We start from the raw sequence: 8,897 nt of genomic DNA, 5'->3' as shown, positions 1-8,897 counted from the left end.
ATCCCACATGGCCTGCTGCTCAGAGTCCCAGACTCTGCAACTTGCCAGCATGCCCAAAATTCTGAAAGAAGAATGGAAGAGAAGAAAGTATAGCACTCCATACCTCTTAGGGAGTGACTTCTCACTTTTCTTCTCTCTCTCTGTGTTTCTGTCTCTAGTGAGTACGTGTGCCCTCTGGCAAAATTAAAAATAAATAAATAAATAGTCAATAACTAGCCCTTATTTAAATGGCATCTCTCTTTAAATGATAGTATCCAGGCTTTCTAAACACCATAGTCCCTGGTAGTCTCTATTTCACTCTCTACATCCATGAGATCAACTTCTTAAGATTCCGTACATGAGGGACCAGCAGTTAGCATAATGGTTATGTTGCTGAACTCCATATAGTCAACCGTGGTTGAGTCCTGGACCTGGTGGCTTAAACTCACGCCGAGAGCGTGTGTGTGCATGGCCAGGACCCCGAGAGTAGAATGGAGGAGAAGGGATTGTGGCATGGCCATCACCCCCGGGGGGGATGATTTCTCACTTTCTGTCTCTTTGTCCTTCCCTGTCTTTCTGGCGAGTGCATGTGCCTCATAGCCAAAACCTCTCAAGAAAAGAAAAGAAAAGAGAAGAAAAGAAAAGAAGAAAAGAAAAGAAAAGAAAAGAAAAGAAAAGAAAAGAAAAGAAAAGAAAAGAAAAGGTTCCACATATGAGTGAGAGCATACTGTATTTGTCTTTAAGTGCCTGGCTTATTTCACTTAATATAATGTCTTCCAGGTTCATTCATGTTGTCACAGATGACAGGATTCTTTGTGTTTTTATGACTGAATAGCGCCCCATTGTTGGTGTGTCTTATTTTTTTATCTATTCAGCCCTCTATGGGTACTTAGGTTGGTTAATTCCTCACCATAGCTATTACGAATAAGCTGCAATGAGCTGATGGCAATAGTCGCCATATTGTATTCTTGAAAAATGTTAAAAGAGTGGATGTAAAGTGTTCTCAACACAAAATGGTAACTCTGCGAGGCAATGGATATGTCGATTAGCTAAATTTAATCACTTTGCAATGTATATATACTTTAAAATATCACCTCGTACACTAAAAACATAAAATTGTATCTATTAACTTAACACATTAGGTAGCAAAAGGAAACCCCCTGCAATAGATGCAACTTCTTGTTCATGAGTTTATATTTTACTGGAGCAATGGACATTATCCGTGCATCACATAATTACATATTCAATTCTCCCTAGAGAAGAATGAGGGGCTACCAAACTCACATTTTCCTTCGCAAAGATATTAACTCAAAACACATGATTGCAATTTTATAGGCTACCATACAGATAATTGAAAACTAGTGATTGGGGATAATTAACGCAATGGTTTTAAACAGTTGACATGATTTTCTATCAAGTCTCCTCTTCTGTCTCATGTCCACCTTCCCAGCCTATGTATTCCCATTTTATCTGCCAAGTCAACTACTCAGCAATAACAACTTCTGTCCAGCCTCCTTTATCAACTCTTCAGAGCCTCCTTTTATACTCAGAGAGCAATTACTGATAAAGGTTTAAAGAACTGCACTCCTTTATGCTGTGAGAGATCAAAGTCTTAAGGTTAAGGAATGAGTGGTTGAAAATAACTGTGTAGAAAGAACTAAATGATGTTGCTTCCCTGTAGTCTCCCCATGGTTTTCCCAGGAAAGCATTTGCATTTTGTACCAATTTTTGGCACACACAAAGCATAGTATTACTTTTTGCCAGATGTGAAGTAGAATTGGGAGGTAGGATCGTTTTGATAAATGTACATGTTTCTCTCAGATTTAGTACTTGAGTTTTATGTTTTTCTAAAAGAATCTATATGTGACCTAAAATGTACCAAACATAGTGATATATAATAAATGTTTAATGTAAATGATATGTTTTCATCCCTTTTTTTTTGGCGTGGAAACTATAGATGATAATCTTTAATTTTGCCTTTAAAAAAAGACACCAAATTTATTACTGCCTAGAATTACTTCAAGTGACTCTACTTAGTAGATCTATAACAGTATTCTAAGTCATAATAACTGGGTTTAGTGCGAATGCCAATATATTTTTCAGTCCTTCATTGTGACAGCAAAATCCCTGAACAATTTCAACTACAGGCAGAATATGTGATCCTGCTATTCATTATTTTCTATTTCCTAAATATTCAGAGCACTTCATACTACTATGCCTTTGCATGAATTATTTCTGAGACCTCCCCTAGAGAAGGCATCCTGCCTCTACTTGAATAATAGCACTAGCCAGATTTCAAAAGACAGTTCATTTTATTATTAAACAACCTAATGATAGAGCATAGTTCCTCTTAAGAGGAAATATGCTCTCTCTCACAAAAATCTGTATGAACCACTTTCAGAGATGTAAAAATCTTGCTTATTGATAATGTTCAGCATGTATTCATATGTCTACCTTTTTAAAGGTAACTTTTTAACTTTTTAACTTTGGACTAAACTTTGCTGGTTCCTGATCTTACTATTCTATCCTCTTAATGCACTCTACTTGTTAACATTCATCTTAAAATTAACATTAAAAGCATATGACTCATTCATGGGAACCAGGAGTTAGCGTAATGGCTATGTCACTGGACTCCCACGTAGTCGATCGCGGTTCGTGTCCCGGACCCGGTGGCTTAAAACTCACGCTGGGCGCTTATGCGTGCGTGCCCAAGATCCCGAGAGGAGAATGGAGAAGGGATTGCGGCGTGACCATCCCCCCTGGGGGCTGATTTCTCGCTTTCTGTCTTTATGTGTCTCTCTCTGTCTGTCTACAGTGCCCTACAGTGAAAATCCCTCCAAACAAACAAAAAAAAAAGCATATGACTCATTCAGAAAACAGTGCAACTGTAATACTAGAGGCTACTATGGTATTGTGGGAAAATTCTCATCTTAATAGTATCACACACTTCATTTTATATCCCAGATCTGCAACTTAGTGGCTCTGAGCAATTGACTTAACTTCATCTGTAAAATGATGAGAGAAATAAGTCAACTATAATGGTTATGATATTCTTCCATTTAATTATTCCTTTACCAAGGAGCATTTGCTTCAGTATTGTGAAATATCTATTCTCCTAAATGTTTTACATGCCACTGTACTTTATGGAAGCTTTTCTTAAACTTTTTACTTTGAGGCAATTTTAGACTTATAAGAGAGTTGTAAATATAATATGTACAGTTCTCACATGCAGTACTTCACTCTTTACTAATGCTGACACCTTATACAAACAGGGTTTATGTATCAAAAAGGAGAAAGTAACATAGGTTTACCAGTTCTAACTAAACTATATACTTAATTCAGATGTTATCATTTTCTACTAACATCTGTTTTTTCTTCTCCAGAATTCGATTCATAACGCCATGATACATTCCGCATGTATTAATTTATTTCTTAATTACCAGAAGGTGCTTGTTTGTGAGAGAGAGGGAGAGAATGAGGAAGAGAACCCCCAACAGTGGGACATATGAGACCAGCAGGTGGGATGGTGGTTAAGGGTGCTGGATTCCCACGTGGCTGACGGTTCGAGTCCCAGACATGGCGGCTTGCTTTATCACTTTCTTGCTCTCTCTCTTTCTGTCTCTCTAGTCAAATAAAAGTAAATAAATAAATCCTTAAAGACAAAAAAAAATGAAAATAATGGGGCATAGTCATACCACAACCCATTCTCCTCCATTTCTTCATCCTTTTGGGATCTTGGGCATGCATGCAAATATGCCCAATATGCTTTTCAAGCTGCTGAGGCTAGGATTTGAACCACAGATTAGCCACATGGGATCTGGCCCCCTTAATCATTAGGTTATGTGGCCAGCCTGAGCATATTTTAGTATTTTAATGAAGATCCCAAGACCTTTTCTTTTGTTCTGTTTTAGATTTTTGCCACTAGACCTATTCACTCACTATTGAGGGACAGAGAGAGGCAGGAAGTGAGAAATCATTTCTCCCTTCTCGTCCATTCTTCTCTCTGGATTTTGGGCATGTAGACCCAAGTCCTTGATGTATTCTTCAAAACACTAATTCCAGGACTTGAAGCATGGAGTCAGCCATGTGGGATTCAGTGCCTTAACTACCACACCACCTGCTGATCTCATATTCCCAAAATCTCCTATGATGTTCTACTGATAAATCAATTTTCACTTCACCTATATTCAAGGATTCATTTTTATTCTTATAGTCTTCCAATTTGATTGATATACCATGTTTCTATGTGCTTTGTTCTGTTTTTAAAAACATTTTAATGAAACTAACATATAGATACTCTAAATTGTATAGGCTGCAGGGACAAAGAGTAGAAGTCAGAGGGACAGTCTTTCTTGTTCAGACATTGTGTTCCCTCACAAAAATAAAACCGGCTCTGGGCTTTTTAGGCTAGTACTGCAGACAAGGGAAGGGGCGGTGATTCTGGAGTAGGGGATCTGAGCTCTTCAATCCATCCCTCTTCATGGGGTGGGGGACACGACAGGGGGGTCAAAGAAAGCAAGACCTGTAAGAGGCATTCCAGTAACTCCAGAAGTGATGAGAAAAAAGGAGAGCTGGCCTTGAAGGGGAGTGGGTAGAAGGGTGATGGTCCATGGGGCAGGAAGCAAGAAGGTGAGTATGAGGAGATGAGTATGGTTCTGGTGGACTCCAGTGACTTTCAACCCATGGCCACTCACTCTTTGACTAGACCCTAGTGCACATGATGTCATCCACCATCATGTTCACGATCACCTCTGTCATTGGTCTGTTCTCTGGCCTAGGAGGTCTTGGGGCCCTCTCCCTGTAGAAGCCTCTGCTTGCAAACCATTTCCTTCTCACTCTCGCATGTTACAGGCTCTTAGAGGTTCCTTGTCCACTATCTGCTCCTGGAACTCCTCCACAGCCTTGAAGTTGATCTCAGTGGTGCACATGGTGGTAGAGTTTTTGATGTAGAGAGTGTCCCTGTCCTGTCTGATCTCCCCTGCTGGCTTGGTTGCTGCCACCATAGCAATCTTTATCAGTATCCTATCTACCCCCAGCGCTTTAAGCAAATACTTGAATTGCCTTATGGATGATCTTCTACTTGCCAGAAAAGTTGAGCATGGTGGTGGAGCAGTGGTGTACCCACCAATTCCCACTGCTGGAACACTGGACACTGAGTCCTTTAACTGGAAGAGATGTCACTGCTACTTTTGCTAGATCACAAGATTCATGAACCAAGAGCAACCTCAGAACTCTATGAGCTATTTTTACTTTTTATTCCATCAGATGTGGCATTAGCCAGAATCTTGACATTGTGTCTCATCACTTTTTCTTTTTTAACTTTTCAGAAAAAGTTTGAACATGATGGGAAAAGAAAAACTACTCCATTAATCATCCCTTGAGAACAAATTGAGCCATTGAACGTGTTCATCAATACTCTAGATACTCATCTACAGTTGCTCTCAAGGTTTGAGTGAGAACACCTGGGCCAAAGTGAGTTCCTATGAGAACTTCCACTTGGTACCCTTGATGATATCTCTAATTATAGATATCTTGCTATATTCTTCTATTTGTCCCACTTATTCCTTTTCAAAATTTTTTTACTACTTTCATGTTAATCATATCTTTATTATAATTTTGTTTTATATCAATTATTCCCTTATCAAGTATATTTATTTGTTTCACTAAGTTTTTTCATGAATAATCTAGAATTTAAGGGAATCCATCTTTAACTTAACATAGTCTTACTTCATTTAGTCTTATACTGCCTCACACATTACGTAAGACCTAAAAATATGATTATCCCCCTTCTATCATTGGTGCTATAATCATAAAATTAAATTCTATATTCGTAATAAACTTCTCAATACATTGTTGTCATTTATTAAAGCAGCAAACAGCCCTTTAAAAGGATTAAAAATGTGAACACTTATTTTATATTTACCCACCTATTTTCCATTTCTGGTGCTATGTATTTTCTTGTGTAAAGTTCAAATTCTTCTGCTGAGTCCTTTTTCTTCTGTCTCAGGAGTTGTTAAGTTTCCTCTCTACTCTTCTTGGTATACGAAAAGTCCTGATTTTACTTTGAAATTTTTAAAATACTTCCACCTGGAGTAGAATTCTAGGCTGATGTATTTCTTCAAGGGGACTTCACAAAGTTTATGGGGAAAAATGTAATTAAAAGATGAATTTATTTTGGTGCAAAAAAAAAATTTGAAATTCATCTTGTTTTTTACTAGCACATATTTCCATAAGCTTTTGGAAGACATGTATTTATATTCCTTCAGTGGTTTATTTGTGTTTGTTTGTTTATTTTATTGCCAGAGCACATGTGCACTCCTTAGAGAGGGAGAGTAAGAAAGTACCCTCCAAAAAGATTTGATCACATTGCAATCCTTTTTCTTCCACTTCTCCACCCCATCAGAATTTTGGGTATGCATGCACATGCCCACAGGGATTTTTCAAGTCATCAGGGTGGGATTCGAACAGTGATGAGTCATGTGGGAGTTGGCTCCCTATGCACAGGGCTTAACCGCGGCCCTGCAGGGCTGGCCCTTTCAGTACTTTACAGATGTTCATTGGATTCTGACCTGCATGGGTTCTGATGGGTTTGTTATTGTGATTCTGATGCTGTTTCTCTCTATGTAAAACACCTTTTCTTCTATTAGGCTTTAAAATTTGTTAAACTTCTTAGATTATTTATGATTTTGATAGACTCTGTTATAATTTGGTCATGTTTTTTTAAAGAGAGATTTTATTTTTTGCTATAATGCAGTATGTGTGCTCACCAGAGAGACAGAGTGAGACAGAGAGATAGAAAGTAAGAAATTGCTCCCTAGGAGGAATGAACACACCATAATCTCTTCTCCTCTGTTCTCTTCTCTGGATTTTGGACACACAAACATGCACTTGGTATGAGATTTTAGCCACCGGTTCCAGGACTTGAATTGCGCTTGACTACATGGGAGTCCAGCAACATAACCATTAACCCATCTTCTGGTCCCTGGTCATTAGCTTTAAAGATGATTTTCTTACCCTCTCTTACTGCATCTGGGATTACAGTTACATTTACAGACAACTTGACATTTTTCTACAGCAGAATGTGGCTATGGCTATTATTACATATTCTTTTCGGTCTGATTTCTCTCTGTGCTTTGTTTTAGATAGTTTCTAGTATTATATCTTTAATTTCAGTAATCTTTTCTTCTGCTATGTGTAATCTGTTTTTAGTCCCATCCCTTGACATCTTCATATAAGATATTGAATTTTTGATCTCTGTAGATTTAATTTGGATCTTTTTAAAGATCTTCCATTTATCTTATTTTTATTTTCTTATTTTCATTTTTATTCTAGATCATGTTTGCCACATTTCTAATACTTATTTAAACATTCCCGTCTAAAAATTTCCTCATCTCTGTTATTTTTGGTCTGTCTCTATTGCTGGACTTTTCTCCTGGTTTAGCTCATGTCATCCTGATTCTTTTTTTAGAAAGTTTTTAAATTGTATTTTATTTATGGTAGAGAATGTACGTGCATTCACGAGAGCATGAGCGTGTGAGAGGGACGCACCTGTGGCAGGTCTCCTCACGCTGCAATTCCTTCTCCCCAGCCCTCCAGCTTGAAAGGGTCCTGGGCAAGACTCACATGCCTGGTATGTTTCCAGGTGACCCAGGGGCCTTAAACTGCCATTGGCCATGTGACTTCTGACAATGATATCAAGTTTGCTACTAACAGCCACCAGGCTGTGCCTCCTGATAGTGCCTGATAATGTTTTGCTGGATGTCAGGATACAGTGAATTTTAGTTCTTTTCTGACTTTTATTGAATTTAAAGAGTGTTGGGGCCAGCAGATGGCAACATGTTTATGTCACTGGACTTCCATGTGGTTGACCTTGGTTTGAGTCCTGGACCTGGTGGTATAAAACGTACACCAGACATGTGTGCATGTATGCCCAAGATCTTCAGAGGAGAATGGAGTAGAAGGGATGTGGCATGGCCATTCCCCCCAGGGGGTGATTTCTCACTTTCTATCTCTCTGTGTCTGTCACTCCAGTGAGCACACATGCCTTGTAGCAAAAATCTCTCTAAAGAAAAAAAAATTAAAAATAAGAGTGTTAAATTTGGGGTCAGTTTGATCCACTGAAGCCCAGCAATAAGCTTCATTTGGATAGGTCTGGCATAGACTTTCTTTTTTATTATTATTATTTAAATTTTTTATACATTCAGTCACGTTATTTAGCTTATGAAGTGAAAATTCCAACATGTGTACATTTCACTCTGGTCCAGTTGACAATACTGTAAGGTTATCCCTCAACAGATAATAACTCACTGCTTTGTCCCATACATGCCTTGCCTCTCTATTTTTCTCTTCAATGTCCTTCCTTAGACTGGGCCCAAGTTAATCACAGCCAACATGGTGTGACACTAGATTGTTTCATATATTTTATTTTATTTTATTTTTAAAAGTATCAGCTGTTGTGACCAGCAGTTAGCATAATTGCTATGTTGCTGAGCTCCCATGTAGCCGAGTGCGGTTTGAGGCCCGGACCCGGAGGCTTAAACTCACGCTGGGCACGTGTGCGTGTGTGCCCAAGATCCTGAGAGGAGAATAGAAGAGAAGGGATTGCAGCGTGGCCATACTCCCAGGGGGTGAGGGGGTGTCATTTCTCATTTTCTGTCTCTCTGTCTTTCTCTGTCTTTCTGGAGAGCACACTCACCCTATAGCAAAAACCTCTCAAAAAAAAAAGTATCCACTGTTTTATTTACAATGGGAGAGCAATTCTAAGACATTCTTTCTGTGTTCACTTCTATATAAAACTGGTATGTGTGGGAAGAGAAATATTAATAGATGTCCAGGTCATAAATTAATACTAATTTATTAAATACACAAATATGAAATCTAGTTATTTAAGCTATTAAGTTGAAATTATTTATTTTATT

General features: G+C 38.4%; 1 pseudogene; it reads right to left on the bottom strand.

The window, feature by feature from the left end:
* Positions 1 to 4,680: 4,680 nt before the first annotated feature.
* On the bottom strand, positions 4,681 to 5,079 carry LOC102483869 (cellular retinoic acid-binding protein 2 pseudogene; annotated as a pseudogene).
* Between the last annotated feature and the right edge of the window lie 3,818 nt (positions 5,080 to 8,897).

This window comes from Tupaia chinensis, unplaced genomic scaffold, assembly GCF_000334495.1.
Source record: "Tupaia chinensis unplaced genomic scaffold, TupChi_1.0 Scaffold000174_1, whole genome shotgun sequence".
In the NCBI taxonomy this organism is placed as follows: domain Eukaryota; kingdom Metazoa; phylum Chordata; class Mammalia; order Scandentia; family Tupaiidae; genus Tupaia; species Tupaia belangeri.
The sequence above is the reverse complement of the archived record's forward strand: the minus strand, read 5'-3'. Positions and strand labels throughout refer to the sequence as shown.